This window comes from Orycteropus afer, unplaced genomic scaffold (genome assembly GCF_000298275.1).
Source record: "Orycteropus afer afer isolate SDZICR_OR568_19922 unplaced genomic scaffold, OryAfe1.0 scaffold00240, whole genome shotgun sequence".
Taxonomy (NCBI): domain Eukaryota; kingdom Metazoa; phylum Chordata; class Mammalia; order Tubulidentata; family Orycteropodidae; genus Orycteropus; species Orycteropus afer.
The window spans coordinates 4,869,094-4,885,536 of record NW_006921827.1 but is presented as its reverse complement, the minus strand read 5'-3'; positions in this window follow the sequence as shown (position 1 = coordinate 4,885,536).

The window sequence follows — 16,443 nt, the reverse complement described above, 5'->3', positions numbered from 1 at the left end:
ACCACATAATGTGGATGAACTTGGAGGACATTATGCTGAGTGAAATAAGTCAATCACAAAAGGACAAATATTGTATTAGTCTGTTATTGTAATAGTCAAGGAAAGGTTTATCTATGGAAGGAAATTTTCTTTATTGGCTACCAGGGGTAGGAGGGGAGGGGAGGGGAAGGAACACTGTTAGATAGATAAAGTATTGATTTACATGAAAAGGGCAATCTATCAAATGTGAGTGATCAATATGGTGGCATTGAGGAAGAGAAAGACAGAGAGAGGTACATGGGAGGTACTGTTGGGAACCAAGAAAAAGACCCCCAAAAGAACATGATTGAAAGGCACACATTCTAATTACAGTGAAGAGATTACAAGGTCTCTCCTGTGGTTCAGTGTTGCTTCAAGAGATGGCAAGGTCTCTCTCACTGTTAAATGCTTAACTGGCAAAATATCAAGTATTACAGGTAGATGTTATTTTTTCATGTTTTTATTTTATTGTGATATTTCATACTTTGGGTCATTGTGTCCTAGTAAACATTTATCGTTTTACACTCCTTATTCCTGAGGAGACTTCTGTGATTGTTTTAATGACCACCTGTTGTCCTTGAACACACAGAGGAGTAAAACTTTAGCTCTGTAGAGAATAAGCTGACTGTATGGATTCCAAAACTAATAATGTAATTATGTACAAACATATAAATAAAATAGAACAAAGGCATCAGGGGTCGCTCTTGTAGAACTTACAGGATGTCCACCTGGCCCCTGTTCCTTAAATAATATAAAAGAACACTATTAATCCTTTTGTGTGGCTTCATTTTATGACCTGTGCAGTTTTCCCAGGCACAGCAAGGTACAGACAACAAAGATGAACCCTTTTGCACATACAGTACTGCATTGTCAGTGAAGGTAAACATGGGTATACAGATAGATGGGTGGACAGGCTGAAGTATCACATATGTCTATGAAGCAGGGAGTGTATCCAAGAACATGTATAGGGTTGTCAGACAATGGTTCTATAAGTTCATGTGTATGATCTGAATTCCCAGGTATATACTAGAGCTGACAAAGGGCAAGGTTGTAGTCACTGCCACAGCACAGCCAGCTACCCAGAGGGACTGAGTAGTTGAATTTATAGGCTCAGGACCATAGTCATAGGGGATATCAAGCTCAATTGGCATAACATACTACACAAAACATTATTCCACCTTCTACTTTGGCAAATAGCAACTGAGATCTCAAAAGCTTGCAAGCAGCCATCTAGATGCAACAAGTGGTCTCTCCTCATCCAGAGCAAAGAAGAATGAAGAAAACCAAAGATTCATGGAAACAATTAGTCCTAATGACTGGTACACCATGCAATCTGTAGCCTGTACGACTATGAGACCAGAAGAACTAGATAGTGCTTGGCTACCATGTCAACCACTCAGAGCGGGATCTATGTAGGAGATCCTGCATAGAGAGGGAGAACAATGTGGAACAAAACTCAAAATCATTTGGAGAAAAAAAAGGGGGACCAAGTTTGCTGGTCTGATAGAGCCTGGTGGAACCTGTGAGACTATGGCCCCTAGCTGCCCTTCAGGTCTGGAACTGAACCCACACCTGTGGCTTCCAGCCAAACAAAAGACAGGCATATGAGTTGAACATTTACCTAGGTAGATACACTCCTTGGGGAGAACAATCATGGGAGAAAGAAGGGCTGTGTATACACAGGAAGACAGTTCAGGGGGCAGGAGTCCATGGAGGGATGGACACAGGGAAGAGGTAACTATCGGGAGGAAGTAGGAACTGTTGCATTGTGCTAAATTGTAGTTGATGTCATGAGACAAAGTGTATGTGAACTACTGTATGGAAAGTGAATTTGCTCTGTAAATTTTCACCCAAATCACAATTAAAAAGGAAAAAAAAAAAAAGCTGTTATAAATCTGCAAACAGCATTGAGAATTGAGAACAAAGAAATAAATACTAAAGTATAAAGCAGTATTGTCCAATAGAAATGTAATATAAGCCTCATACATAATTAAAATTTTAATGTCCACATTTGTTTAAAAAATTGAAATTAGTATTAATAATGTATTATTTAAAGATTATTATATATTTACATGTTTTCTTATATCTAAAATATAATTTCAACAAATAAATGTAAAAAAATCATTGAGATGTTTTATTTATGTATTTATTACAGTAAGTAATTGAAATCTGGTATGGATTTTACATTTACAGCCCAACTCAGTTAGAACTAGCATATTGCAGCCACATAAAACCAATGGATACAGTACTAGACAGTATAGGTATAAAGTAAATGACTATACAATAAAGGAGGTACCATGAATTTCATAGATTATATTAAAATAATATTCTCTATTTATTTTTTAAAAAATTAGCTTCTATATCTATCTCAAACAATAAACAGTATAAATGCTAAGGATATAAAACATTTAAATGCTTTAAAAAGTCAAAATGTATAAATTGTTTATATATAAACCTATAAATACATAAGTAACGATTTACCAAATCTCTACAGATATGAAGATTCCCCAACCTTAAAAACAATGTAAGAAGTCTCAAAACATGTGACCAATAGATTTGCTGACATAAATTTTCAAAACTTTTATGTAACTGAAAACAAAATATAACTGATAAAATCAAGTATTTGCAGCAAACATAACAAAAGAGGCTTAATAATTTTAAAGAGCTCATGTAAATCAAAGTGCCAACTTGTAAGAACCACAACAGATAAATGGGCAATGGACAGGCACAAGCAATTTAGCTAGGAAGATAATCAATTATTGAACGAGCAAACAGAGGTGAGAAGCCCACCTCACTGGTAATCCCAGAACTGCAAATTTAAACAAGAATTTTTAATGTCCCTTCCTTCCACCACTAACACTAACAGCAGAGTATCTTAATCTTTTCCAAATTTTCTGATCTTTGATACAACAATTGGGGTGTAATTGCAACAAGCAAACACTATGATGTTATAATTTCTGACAGTAGAAAGAATTCTGTACATAAATACATTCAAAAATGACTAAAATCACTGTACTATCTGAGTGATATAGCGCTCAAAGAATTTTGAGAGAACAAAAAGAAAGAGGCAAAAAGAATGGTGGCATATGACAAAAAGACAAAGTATTTCTCTTTTCCAAACCCTCACAACTAAAGATATTGAAGGTGACTGTAAATACTCAGCTGCTGCAGTGACTATTATTACAAAGTAATGATCAAAAAAGAAATGATCAATAAGATAATTTTTAATACCAACGTTTGCAGCAATGAAGGAAAAGGCATCAGTTAACTTGTTAAAATACAGCCTATCCATATTATAATGAATGGAGCAATTGTTAATATAGTACCTACTTTGTGCCAGGTGCTGTTCTAATCTAAGCCTCACAATAATCCTATGATATGGGTATTAAAACCCTTATTTTACAAATGGAGAACCTGAGGTACAGAGAGTTAGGTAACTTTTTCATGGACATGTTGTTAATAAGAATATGGGTGAATTAGTATCCTGCCCTTAGGAAACTTAGCACAGTCTAAAATGTAGGCTAAATTTTAGCTAATTAAATATTTAATGAATGTGTATTATGTTAGCATATTGGTTTTAAAAGGGTCCAATTTATGACAGTTGAGTTGCCTTTTATATGCTAAGGTAATCTTTATGATACTATGGAATTCATTACCATTCTTTACCAAGGTAAAAGTACATTAAAATGATTTTCTAAGATTTAGAACAAGTTTTATTAAATAATATTTGTAGTTTATAGTTGTTCTATCTTTCTTTCACGAGTAGTTCTGGTTTATATCAATGGCCAAGTCTTTGATCAGAAACACAAGCTCCAATAATGAATATTACTAGAATAATCCTGTATTTTCATTTCCCCTTTAGCTTTAAGTAAGGGGGAAAGGAGAAGATCGTCTCATTAAGGAAGTGGATACAAAGTGGGGAAAATCCCATAAAACAAGAAGGGGAGGTGAAAAGCCTATTCTTTCCAGGCCTTTGGATCTGAAAAAAAAAAAAAAGGATAGAGGAAAGAAAATCAGGCAATGAGGCAAGCCCTTCCTGATCACGTAACTCCAGACCCTAATAATGAAGAGGAAATATATTAAATAATTTGAATAGAAAATTCAAGGCAGCAGGAACTTTAGCCTTATTCTTGTTTGACTAATAAAGAAGATGGCTATATAGCGTACATCAGCATACACCCTCACACATTCACCCCAACTTGTTGCTTCAGATAGAGAGAGACAGCAGAGTGCATTTAGGAAGTGAAAGCATCGGAATGAGGACTCCAGGTAACCCTGGGTTCCCACGTGGAATGGAAGGAATTTGGACATTCTCACACACTTAGGGTTGGAGAGTGAAGGTCATGGAGAGTCTATCTAAGGACTTTATCTGAAGGTCTATTATGCTGGAGTGAAATAACCCTGTGGCTTAAGGCTACAGAACAGGCTACTCAATGTGAAGACCCAAAAGTGTGACACAACCAGACCTCAGGTGGTCAGCAAGAGCCAGCAAGAACCAAGATGAGGCTGGATCAAGCCAAGAAAATCACTGTGACTTCACCAGTCATGGATGTCAGGATCAAATGGCAACACACAGAAGACAAAGACTATCTCTGAAACAGATGCATCAGAGAAGAGGATAAGGACCTGCAAGCATGGGTATCGGACAGTGTCAGAATACCCAATAAACAAGGTAAGCACAATCTTACTTATGCTTGCTTACTATTCTGGAGTGAACAATTTCATATTTTTCCACCACATCCAAGATTCTGCTTCTAAGTAGGCTGGCATCTGTTTCCCAAACCCACAGCACCTTCCTACAGAATCAAAGCCTCTTTTCAAGTTTACAGTCCCTGACAGGAACAGAGAAAGAAGGTAAGCACAGTCTTACTCATGTTACTTACTAATCTATAGTGAACAGCATCACATGTTTTTCACCCTTCTTACTGGATAATCTACCCTTGTCTCAGGTCATCTTCTTCCCCACTTCCTCAAGAGCATACGAAGCCTACCCTCCAACTCCATACATCCAGATTTTATCTTGAAGACAAGTCAGAAAGGGGAAGAAAATCTTAAAGATGGTAAGAATGTATCTGGAAAAGACTGAGATTGCTTTGTTTAAAATTTTTACAGAGGGTTAAAATATTTCCATTGGATTAAATTTTACTTAGTTATCAATCAGCAGGGTGGGGCTCTGAACAGAGAAAAGACTGACAAAAAAAAAAAAATAAGCTATATTTGTGTGTGTGTGTGTATGTGTGCATGTGTCTGAAAATGGTATGTACCTGTAGTAATTAAGATTGTGTGTCAACTTGGCTGGACTATGATTCTGAGTGGCTTGGCAGCTAGATGTAGTTATTCCCCACGATGAGATTGCAATCACCTCCATGGTGGAATCTGCTGTGGGATGTTAATCAGTGGAAAGAGAGCTGCCTTTGGAGTGTGGCCTCCTTCTAGTATATATGGAGAAGCTTTGAAAAAGGTCTCCAGCTTTTTGGCAACTTTGGATCCTGCATTTGGCCCTGTCTTTATTTCCAGTTCCTAGACTTGAACCAGTGGCCTGCCAAAATCTTGCAATAAGTAAAAGCATTATCTATACCTTTTTTATATACGTATCATGTTTCAAATACTTTCAGGTATTAATTCATTTAATCCTCATAATCACTGCATGAGGGAAAGTTTTTACCACGTCCACTTTATAGATTCAAAAAGTGAGGCCCATACACCAATGTTCATAGCAGCACTATTCACAATAGCCAGGTAAAGACAACCCAAGTCTCCATCCAAGGATAAATAAAATGTGGCATATATGTACAATGGAAATAAAAAGGAATGAAGTTTTGCAACATGCTATGGTGCACTGGTTAAAGTGGTTGGCTGCTAACCAAAAATCAGCAGTTTGCACCCACCAGCCACTCTGTAGAAGAAAAATGTGGGAGTCTGCTTCCATAAAAATGAAATACAGCCTTGGAAACCCTACGGGGCAGTTCTACTCTGTCTTATAGGTCAGCAGTGGGTATGTAGAATACAGACAAACCTTGAAAACATTAAGTAAGACAGACACAAAAGAATAAATATTATATGATCTTGTTTATATGAAATATCTATAATAAGTTATATATAGAGAAAGTAGATTAATCATTACCATGGACTGGGGGAGGAGATAAGGAGTTGTTGCTTATGGGGTACTGAGTTTCTGTTTGGGGTGATGAAAAGGTTTGGAAAAAATATTGGTGATTATCGTCCAACATTGTGATTGTGATTATTGCAACTGGATTGTACACTTAAAAATGGCTGAAATGGTAAATTTTATATTATTTATATTTTACCAAAGAAAAGATTAATAAGGTAAAACCTGGAAAGATTAAGTAAATCTCTGTGGTTGTGCCACACATAAGTGGCAAATCTCCCCAGTTTACACTTTTATTGTCTACTCTGTTTTATCTTTTTGGTAAATAAGATGCTTGCAGACTAAATATGTCCACTTTTCCAATGGTCCCTCTGCTGACCAGAGGATGTTCATCACAGATGAAAAGCTTTTACCTTTAATAAAGCCTACGCCTCTGACTGACCCCTTCTCAGCTCCAGACCTGCCTATCGGTTGCTTCCACTTGAATGTGCAATCAGCACCTCAAACTCAACATGTCTCAAGCTGAACACAGAATCTGCCTCTTACAATCACTAATTTTTTTAAATTTTCCATCTTTAATTAGACTAGATCTTCTCAAACCAGACTTAGAATTCATCCTGGATCTATCCTTTGTTTCTCACACTGCACATCTAAGCCATCAGTCATCAGGTCCTGTAGATTCTGCCTTTCTCTAATACCTCTAATTCCACCTCTCTAGTATCTAAAATCTCCTTTCAGTTCATCTTAGCAGTTAAGAGTCAGAACAGGTTAAAGTCCAGACTCCATTACTCCATTGAGATACAACTTTGAAATGTTATTGAACTTTTCTTTACTTGAGCTTCTCATCTATAAAACAGATAAGTAATAGTACCTATTGCAAAGCATTGATGTAAGAATTAAATTGTCCATGTAGAGCACTTAGAGCAGTGCTCCTTACATAATAAATGTAAGTTTTTAGCATTTCTGCGCATATCTTTTTTCATTACCCTGCATGGCTATGGGGAGCTCTGGTGGTGTAGTGCCTGAGGCATTGGACTGCTAACCAGACAGCTGGCAGTTTACACCCACCAGACACTCCTAGGAAGGAAGATTGGGCAATCTACTTCCACAGAGATAACGCCTCAGAAACTCAAGGAGGGGTCGCTATGAGTCAAATTGACTCGAGGGTGGTGAGTTAGCCTTTTTTTTTTTTTTTACATTTCTATAACCTAGGTTCAGTCCCTTTTCACCTTTCACTTGGCAAATAACAATATATTCATAGTTCCTGCCAGAATTCTCCTTCCAGCTTCACACTTCTCTAATTAAACCTGTATATTGCTATAACTAGGAGCTCTGGTGGTGTAGTGCCTAAGGCATTTGACTGCTAACCAGAAGGCTAGTGATTCAAACCCACCAACCACTTCTCAAAAGGAAAACTGAGTAATCTACGTCCATAAAGATACCACCTCAGAAAGCCAAGGAGGGATCGCTATAAGTTGGATTCAGCTCAACATCAGTGAGTTTGGGTGGGTTTTTTTTTTTTTTTTTTTTTTTTGGCTTATTGCTATAACTAAAAGAAAGATTTGACAATATCAGCACCAGCAAGATAAAGGACAAACTCTTTAATATAGTATGAACCAAACTGCCGGTGAGGCTGTTCAGACTCATAGCCACCCCAAAGGACAGAGTAGAACTGCCCCAGGAGGTTTCCAAGGCTGTAAATCTTTATAGAAGTAGATCGCCTCATCTTTCTCCTGTGGAGCAGCTGGTAGGTTCAACCTTCTGGTTAATAGTTGAATCCTACTATGCCACCAGAGCTTCTTTAAAAAAAAAAAAAAAACACTGCCATGCAGTCAATTCTGACTCATATCCCTCTATAATCTATCCCTTGCCTCCATCAGTATCTCCCTTGCTGTTGTTATTGTTAGTTGCAGTCAAATTGGCTCCAACTCATGGTGATCCCATGTGTGCAGAGTAGAACTGGTCCATAGAGTGTTCAAGGCTATCACCTTTCAGAAGCAGATTGCCAGGCCTATCTTCCAATACATCTCTGAATGGGTTCAAACTGCCAACCTTTTAGGTAGTAGTCAAACAATTAACAATTTGTTCCACCCAGGAGCTTCTATTATACTGTTGTTGTTATGTGCCATCGAGTAGGACCTGACTAATAGCGACCCCTCCTTGGGTTTCCAAGGCAGTATCACTACGAAAGTAAATTGCCCCATCTTCCTTCCAAGGAGTGGCTGGTGGGTAGCCCTACTGAATTACTCATAACTCATTGAAAACAGTATCAAGTTATGTGGATCTCTGATTTTTCTCACTCCTGCCTCTACCTGAAAGATCTTCTCCCAACCCAGTCTTCATTTCAGTGCACTTATAAAGCTCCTAGTCATCTCTCAGAACTTAGTTCATAATTATTTCCTCTCTAAAGAATTTCTTGTTACTTTCCACTTCCATTTCCTCTACCTGATTTGGAAGTAGAAATAACTTTTTGTGCTACACTGCACCCATTACACAGTACTTCTCTTACATCTAGACAAGAAAAGCCAAGTACCTTAGAGAGCCCTAGTCTGTCTCTCATCTGACTGAACCCTTCCACATAAGACAAGATATCCAAGAGAAGTGAACAGACTTATGCATCAAAACCTGCAACTCCCTTACTTTATAGATCTAATAATTGAGATCCCAGAATTTCCTGTCCTATAGCCTTAAACCTCATTCCAGAGCCTCTTATATGTTTCTGCCTCCAAGAGTAGACCATGCCACCAACATACTCACCCTACACTATTGGGTGACCATGTTCAGAGGAAGGAGGTAAAGAAGGTATGGATGGAGCTTGAATGTGATGTTGGAACTCTCTACACACACTTGCAAGGGTCTTCATGGTATAAGATGGAGCCAGGGTGGGGAAGAATTGGTCTTCTTGTCTTATACGTGTTAGAGGCAGGCTTGTATAGATTTCTGTCAGAGAATCAAAATAGTTTTAATATTTCCTATTTAACCTTATGAGTTTCTCCACAAATTCCAAGTACTAATATAATCTTATCTTTTACTTTTAATTCAAATTAAAAGAAAAAAAAAGTAATAGAAGTCCACAATCTCCTTCTTGAAAATTCCTATCACCATGGTCCAAGATCCCCAGAGACTTATGAAGTCCAAAAAGAGATACCTGTTCTGCTTCTATGTTCAAAGGAATTGGCTCACATATTCTGTACATATTTACTAAGTTATTGTTATGAGCCAGACTGTTTTGCTAAGCACCAGGAAGACAGAAGTGAACTAAGAGTCACCAATCTGTTCTCATGGAACACAGAGAACACTGGGGAGAAAAACTTTAACAGTAACACTAAAGAATGTGGAATTATAAACTGAAATAAATGCTCTGGAGAAAAGAAAGAGGGTTCTATGGAGCTTTTACAAAGTAATCAAACCCAGAGTGGGGATATAACAGACATTAGAGGTTACCTGCACAATAGCCTCTTCCTCCAGACTTTCTGGAGTGTGCATACTATTCAAGGGTGCATCCTTTCTGTGTGACTAAAGGAAAGGGATTGTATCTCCAGCTCCAATTAATTCTTTAATGGTTTAAGTTAGTGAATAAGAAATAGTATGACATTCTCCTTCCTAGCAAATACACATATATGCCTATATGGGGTATAAGGCCTAATTCTGGCCACTGAGACATGAAGATAACACTATTGGGACCCCCATCTGTGAAGCAGTTTCTTGTTCTTAGACAAAGACATGCAACAAAAACCAGACCCTCTTTTTTTACTGTATGTGTCCTATGGCAGACATTTTGGGACTACAAAGAAAGCTAAAATCACACACTGAGGATGGTAGAGAAAAAGATGGTTGGTGTCATTACTGACATGATTTCAGTATCCTTCAAGCTCCCCTAATACACATATACATAGTTGATATGCATGATAATAAATTGCCCTACTGTTTAAGGCAAGGGCAGCTACCCTACTAAGTCTAAGGAACACTGTTCACATATGAGTCTTCTGTGCAAATTAGCTCTGGTGGCATATTGCCTAAGGTACTTGACTGCTAACCAGAAGGCTGGTGGTTCAAATCCACCAGCCGCTCCTCAAAAGGAAGATGGGGCAATCTACTTCCATAGTGATACTGCCTTGGAAACCCCAGGAGGGGTCACTGTGAGTTAGGTCTGACTCTACGGCATAAAACAACAACAACAACAACATGCAAATTAGCAACCCTGGCCATGAGCAACATAATCCCCTATTTAAGCCATTCAAGACAGAGTTGAGGCGGTAACAGGGGATCAGAAAAGATTTCCCAGAAGAAGTAATGGTGGAACTAAGATTTAGTGATGAGAGAGAATCAAGTAGATGAAGGAATGTGACAGGCCATGTCCAGTGCTATAGAACCTTGAATAAGCCCGTAAACAGATAACTGTGGTACAATAAGGAATTCCTTTTGTGATTATAAGGTAGGCCCTTAAACACTGATGTGCACTTCCCTGTACTGCATCTAGCCGGAAAAAGATAAGAGCCAAGTTCTGTGTAATCTAACTCCTTGAGCCGCACTCCCTGTGCACAAGAAAAGGATAAGTTCACTCACTCAATCATGTAATATTGATCTACATCTGCACTGTTAGTTTGGCTGTTAAATTAAAAACAAAATAAAAATGTTCCAATAGACATTCAACAACCTCAAACCCAGACTAGCCTTTGGAATTGCTCTAGTCCAAGGTGAGAAAGAGAATTCCCAGTAGAGGCTACATTACATGAGAGAAAAAAAAAAAAAAAAAAAAAGTGAAAGAGAATCCAATGCCTTTGAGAACCTTTAAGAAGGAGGTTGGGATGTGGCATGAGATGAGACCTGAGTGGTAGGAATGGTTTAGACAATGCAGGGTTTTGTAAGACATGCTAAGGATTTTGGATGCTATCTTTAGTGGAGTGGAAAACCATGGACAATTTTAAACAAGGGTAATTTCATCAGATGTGCATTTTGAAAATAATATTTTGGCTACATTGTTAAGAAAATAATGGAAGAGGAAAATAGTAAATGTTTGTCATCAATCTAGTAGGCTTCCACATTTATTCAGGGAAGGTATGTTGGTGTCTTGGACCAGGGAAGTAGTAGAAGAGAGGGAAGGAGAAATATTTGGCAGAGATTTAGACGGTAAAATGAAAAAGACTTCATGATATATTGGATAGAGAGAGAGAGAGGTGTGGAAGTGTCAACCCCTTGGCTTCTGGCTTGCTTAACTGATGGATGATGGTGCCATTCAGGGAAAAGGGAAAGGTTTGAAGTATAGATCATGAGTTCAGTCTTGGGCATGCTGAATTTAGGGTGCTTTGAAAATGTCAAGTAGGTAAATGGAAATAACAGTCTTGAGCTCAGAGGAGAGTTTTGGGCTAGAGATACAAATTGGGAATTCACCTTTGTAAAAATTACTTTTGAAGCCATGAAGTTTTATTACTCATAGTTTTTTGGTTGCAAGAATCAGAAATCCTCACTAGCTAGCTTAAACAAACAAATAAAAACAATAATAACTAAAGGGATTTCATACAAGGTTATAAGAATATGGGATAGTCCCAAAATCAAAAGAAAAGCCTGAGGAGGAAAAATCAAACCATCCCTGGGGATCTAGACAGTAGGTATCTGTAAGCAGTCTCTTCAGAGGGCTACACCACACGAATGGCTCTGCCCCAGATATGTTTAATTGTTCTGACATTCAGGATTCGCAGTTCCACAAAGAGAAAGTATGATTTCTTGTTCATGAAATAGTAGGGCACCGTGACTAGCAGTCCCAATAAGACTATGCAATGGTCAAGAGGGGATGTTGACACCAATAGAAAGTGTAGGAGATATTGGACCAGTGAAACTGACAGAATCCACTAAAGATGTAGGTGACTGAACAGAGAGAGACTGAAAATATTCCCCTTGCAAACAGGAACCAGACAAGGATGCCCTTTATCACTACTCCTGCTCAATATTTTATTGGAGTCCTAGCCAGAGAAATAAAGCAAGAAAGGGAAATAAAAGCCATCCAAACTGGTAACAAAGAAGTAAAACTATCTTTATTTGCAGATGATATGATCCCATACATAGAAAATAGCAGAGACTCAACAAGAAAACTACTGGAACTAATAGAAGACTTCAGCAAAGTTGCAGGGTACAAGGTGAACATACACAAAGCAGTAGAATTACTCTACACTAACAAAGAGAGCTGAAAAGGAAATCAAAAAGCAATACTATTTTTAATAGCCAACAAAACATGAAGAATTTAGGAATAAATCTAACTAGAGACACAAAATACCTATACAAAAAAAAGAAAGAAAGAAAACTACAAAACATTTGTACAAGAAACAAAAATAGACCTACATAAATGGAAGAATAAACCATGCTATGAATAGGAGGAGTTGACATTGTAAAAATGACAATGCTATCCAAAGAAATCTAGATAAAACCAGATTCCATCATCATTCTTTAAAAAGGTGGAAAAGCTAATTATCAACTTTATCTGGAAAGGAAAGAGACCCTACATAAGCAAAGCACTACCAAAGAGGAACAAAGTAGGTGGCCTCATATTCCCCAATATCAAAACCTACTACACAACCATAGTAATCAGTCTGGTATTGGTATAATGTCAGACATATAGATCAATGGAACAGAATTGAGAACCCAGGAGTAAATCCATCCACCTACAGTCACCTGATCTTTGATAAAACCTATTAAATGGAAAAGAAATAGTCTCTAACAAATGGTAGTGGGAAAACTGTATTATCTATTTGTAGAAAAGTGAAACAGGATCCATATACAAAAACTGACTCAAGATGGATCAAAGACCTAAATCTAAAACCCCAAAACATAAAGATCATCAAAGACAAAATAGGGGCAAACTTAGAGGACTTAATATATGGCATAAACACACTATCAAACATAACTAAAAACACACAAACAGTAAAAGACAAACTAGATACTGAGGCCACCTAAAAATTAAACATTTATGTGCATCAAAAGGCTCTAAAGTTTTATCAAAAGGCTTTGTCAAAGAATGAAAAGAGAACCTACAGAATGGGGGGTGGGGGGAATGGCAATGATATATTAGCAAGGGACTAATCTCCAAAATTTATAGAAAACTTCAACACCTCAACAACAACAACAAAAAAAAAAGGTAAGCAAGCAATCTGATTGAAAAATAGGCAGAAGACATGTGCATGGCCATTTTAAGTATGTAGGCAAGACGACATGGGGTCATCATGAGTCAGAATCAACTAAACAGCAACTAATAACAGTAACAACAACAGGCAAGACCACATTATCAGAGGGTCAGCCAGAGCCAGGGACCCTGCCCCATGATTCAGCACCAAAACTTTACCACCACACTGTACAGCCTAGTGACTGCCTACATGAGAACAACATCCTCAAAATGGCAACTTGTCATGTCTCCAGCTTGCCCTTGGGAGGCCCACTGATGTTATGAAAGCTACCCCTTCCTATGCTCCCTGGTAATCATAGTCTATATTCATAATGCTTAACAGTAGACAGCCCACAGAGGAAAGACAGACCCCAGGTAAATTCAATCCCCAGAGTTACTAGATTCTTTATTTTTAGTCCTGTTAAAAGGCCAGAGAAGCCTTTTCGCTGAGAAATTGCAGAAATATAACAAATTAACAGCCATGATTAGACCAGATATTAACCACAACGATTAGCTTTCAGTTTTTCTTTCACCTCTTTCTTCCTTCTACATAAATAGAATAGTTATTTTAGGTTGTCCTTCTCCTCACACATTCCTATTTGAAGCTGATAATTGGAGTTTAGGGAGTGACATGACCCTAAGAAAGGAGACACCGAGCCTGGAGCAACCAAGATAAAGGAGAAATAGAGAGATCCCTGGCAGATCGAGAGGCCTGAGGGTGCCCACTCCCATACTTTCCCTTTCTTATACATTTAATCTTTCTGGGCAGGTCTGAGGAAATTGAAGAACACTTTCTCCTGACCAAGAATGGCTTTTTATCACTGACCAGAAGGATAACTGGGAGGTTACAAGGCAACAACTCATCCCAATAACAAGAAGAAAGCATTAGCAGCATTCCTCAAACCATCTTACCCCTTAGAACAATTCCCTTTAAAAACCCTAACCATTTCTTAGGTTCAGGAGCAGACTTTTTCAAGAAGCAATTCTGTCCCCTTGGGTATCAATAATAAATTCTTTTGCTTTCCCACTTCAATATGTTGTGATAATTGGCTCTGCATAACAGAGGGTAAGGACTTTGTTGTTCCTACAATAATCCCACTTCATTCCAAACTCAGGAGCAATGATATGTACAGGGGTCTTAGAAACATTAAATAAAATTGATGAATATTGACCTTCCTGGTTTCTTTCCAACCCTAAAAATCAGATTCGTTTCTTCTCAAGACCTCACATTTTCAAGATCCAGTGAGGCTTAAATAAAAAGGAAGCAATGTAAATAGTAGATAATGTTGTTGTTAGGCACCATCAAGTCATCTCAGACTCAAAGAGACCCTAGGCACAGCAGAATGACACACTGACAGGTCCTGCACCAGCTCCACCATCTTTGCGATACCTGAGCCCATCGTTGCAGCCACAATGTCAATTCATCTCATTGAGCACCTTCCCCTTTTTCATTGTCCCTCCACTTTACCAAGCATGACATCCTTTTCCAGGGAATGGTCCCTTCTGATAACATGACCAAAGCAGGTGAGAGGAAGTCTGGCCATCCTCACTTTCAAGGAGCATTCCAGCTACACTTCCTCCAGGACAGATTTGCTAGATCTTACAGCAGTCCATGATGCTTTCAGCATTCTTCACCAGCACCACAACTCAAAAGCATCAATTCTTCTTCAGTCTTCATTATTCATTGTCCAGCTCTCACATGCATATGAGCCAAGACACACCATGGCTTGTATCAGGTGCACATTAGTCCTCAAGGAGACATCTTTGCTCCTCAGCACTTGAAAGAGGTCTTTTGCAGCCAACCTGCCCAGTGCTATACATTGTCTGATGTCCTGACTGCTGCTTCCATTGGCATCGATTGTAGAACGAAGCAATGTGAAGTCTTTGACAACTTCAATCTTTTCTCTATTTATTGTGATGCTGCTTATAGGTCCAGTTGTGAGGATTTTTGTTTTCTTTCTATTGAGATATAATTCATACTGCAGACTGTATTCTTCAACCTTCATCAGCAATTGCTTCAAGTTGTCCTCAGTTCCAGCAAGCAAAGTTGTGTCATGAGGATATTGCAGGTTGTTAATGCATCCTCCTCTAATCCTGATGCCACATTCTTCTTCATATAGTCCAGTTTCTTGGATTATTTACTCAACATATAGATTGAATAAGTATGGTGAAAGGATAAAACACTGATGGACTCCCTTCTTGATTTTAAACCATGCAGTGCCCCTTTTTCTGTTCAAATGATAGCCATCCTTTCTTCTTGGGTGATGTTCTTGATGTCATCCCACAATTCTTCAGATTTTCATTAATTGGCATCCAATGCATTAAATATATTCTTGAGATGGTCTCTAAATTCAGAAATAATATATTCAAGGTCATATTTTGGCTCTCGTGGCCTTGTTTTAATTGTCTTCAACTTCAAGTTGAACTTGCATATGAGCAGTTGATGGTCTGTTCCACAATCAGCTCCTGGTCTGGTTTTGGCTGAAAATATTGATCTTTTCCATTGGCTCTTGCCACAGATGTAGTCAATCTGATTCCTGTGTACTCCTTCTGGCATAGTCCACGTGTAAAACTGCCATTTGTGTTGTTGAAAAAAGGTATTTGCAATGAATAACTTGTTGGTTTTATAAAATTCCATCATGCGATCTCCAGTGTTATTTCAGTCACCAAGGCCAAATTTTCCAACTACTGGTGATTTTTCTTTGTTTCCAACTTTTGCATTCCAGTCACCAGTGATAATTAACACATCTTGATTGCACATTTGGTCAATTTCAAACTGCAGAAGTTGATAGAAAGCTTCAATTTCCTCATCTTTGGCTTTGGTGGTTGGTGCCTAAATTTGAAAAATAGTAGTATTAACTGGTCTTCCCTGTAGGTGTATGGATATTATCCTATCACTGACAGCATTGTACTTCAAGACAAATCTTGGAACATCCTTTATGATAATTAATGCGACATAATTCTTCTTCAATCGTCGTTCCCAGCATAGTAGGCCATATGGTTGTCTGAATCAAAATGGCCAAAACCAGTCCATTTAACCTCATTAATGTCTAGGATATTAATCTTTGTGCATTCCATTTCATTTTTGACAACTTCCAATTTTCCTAGATTCATACTTCATACATTCCATATTCTGATTATTGATGGATGTTTGCAGCTGTAT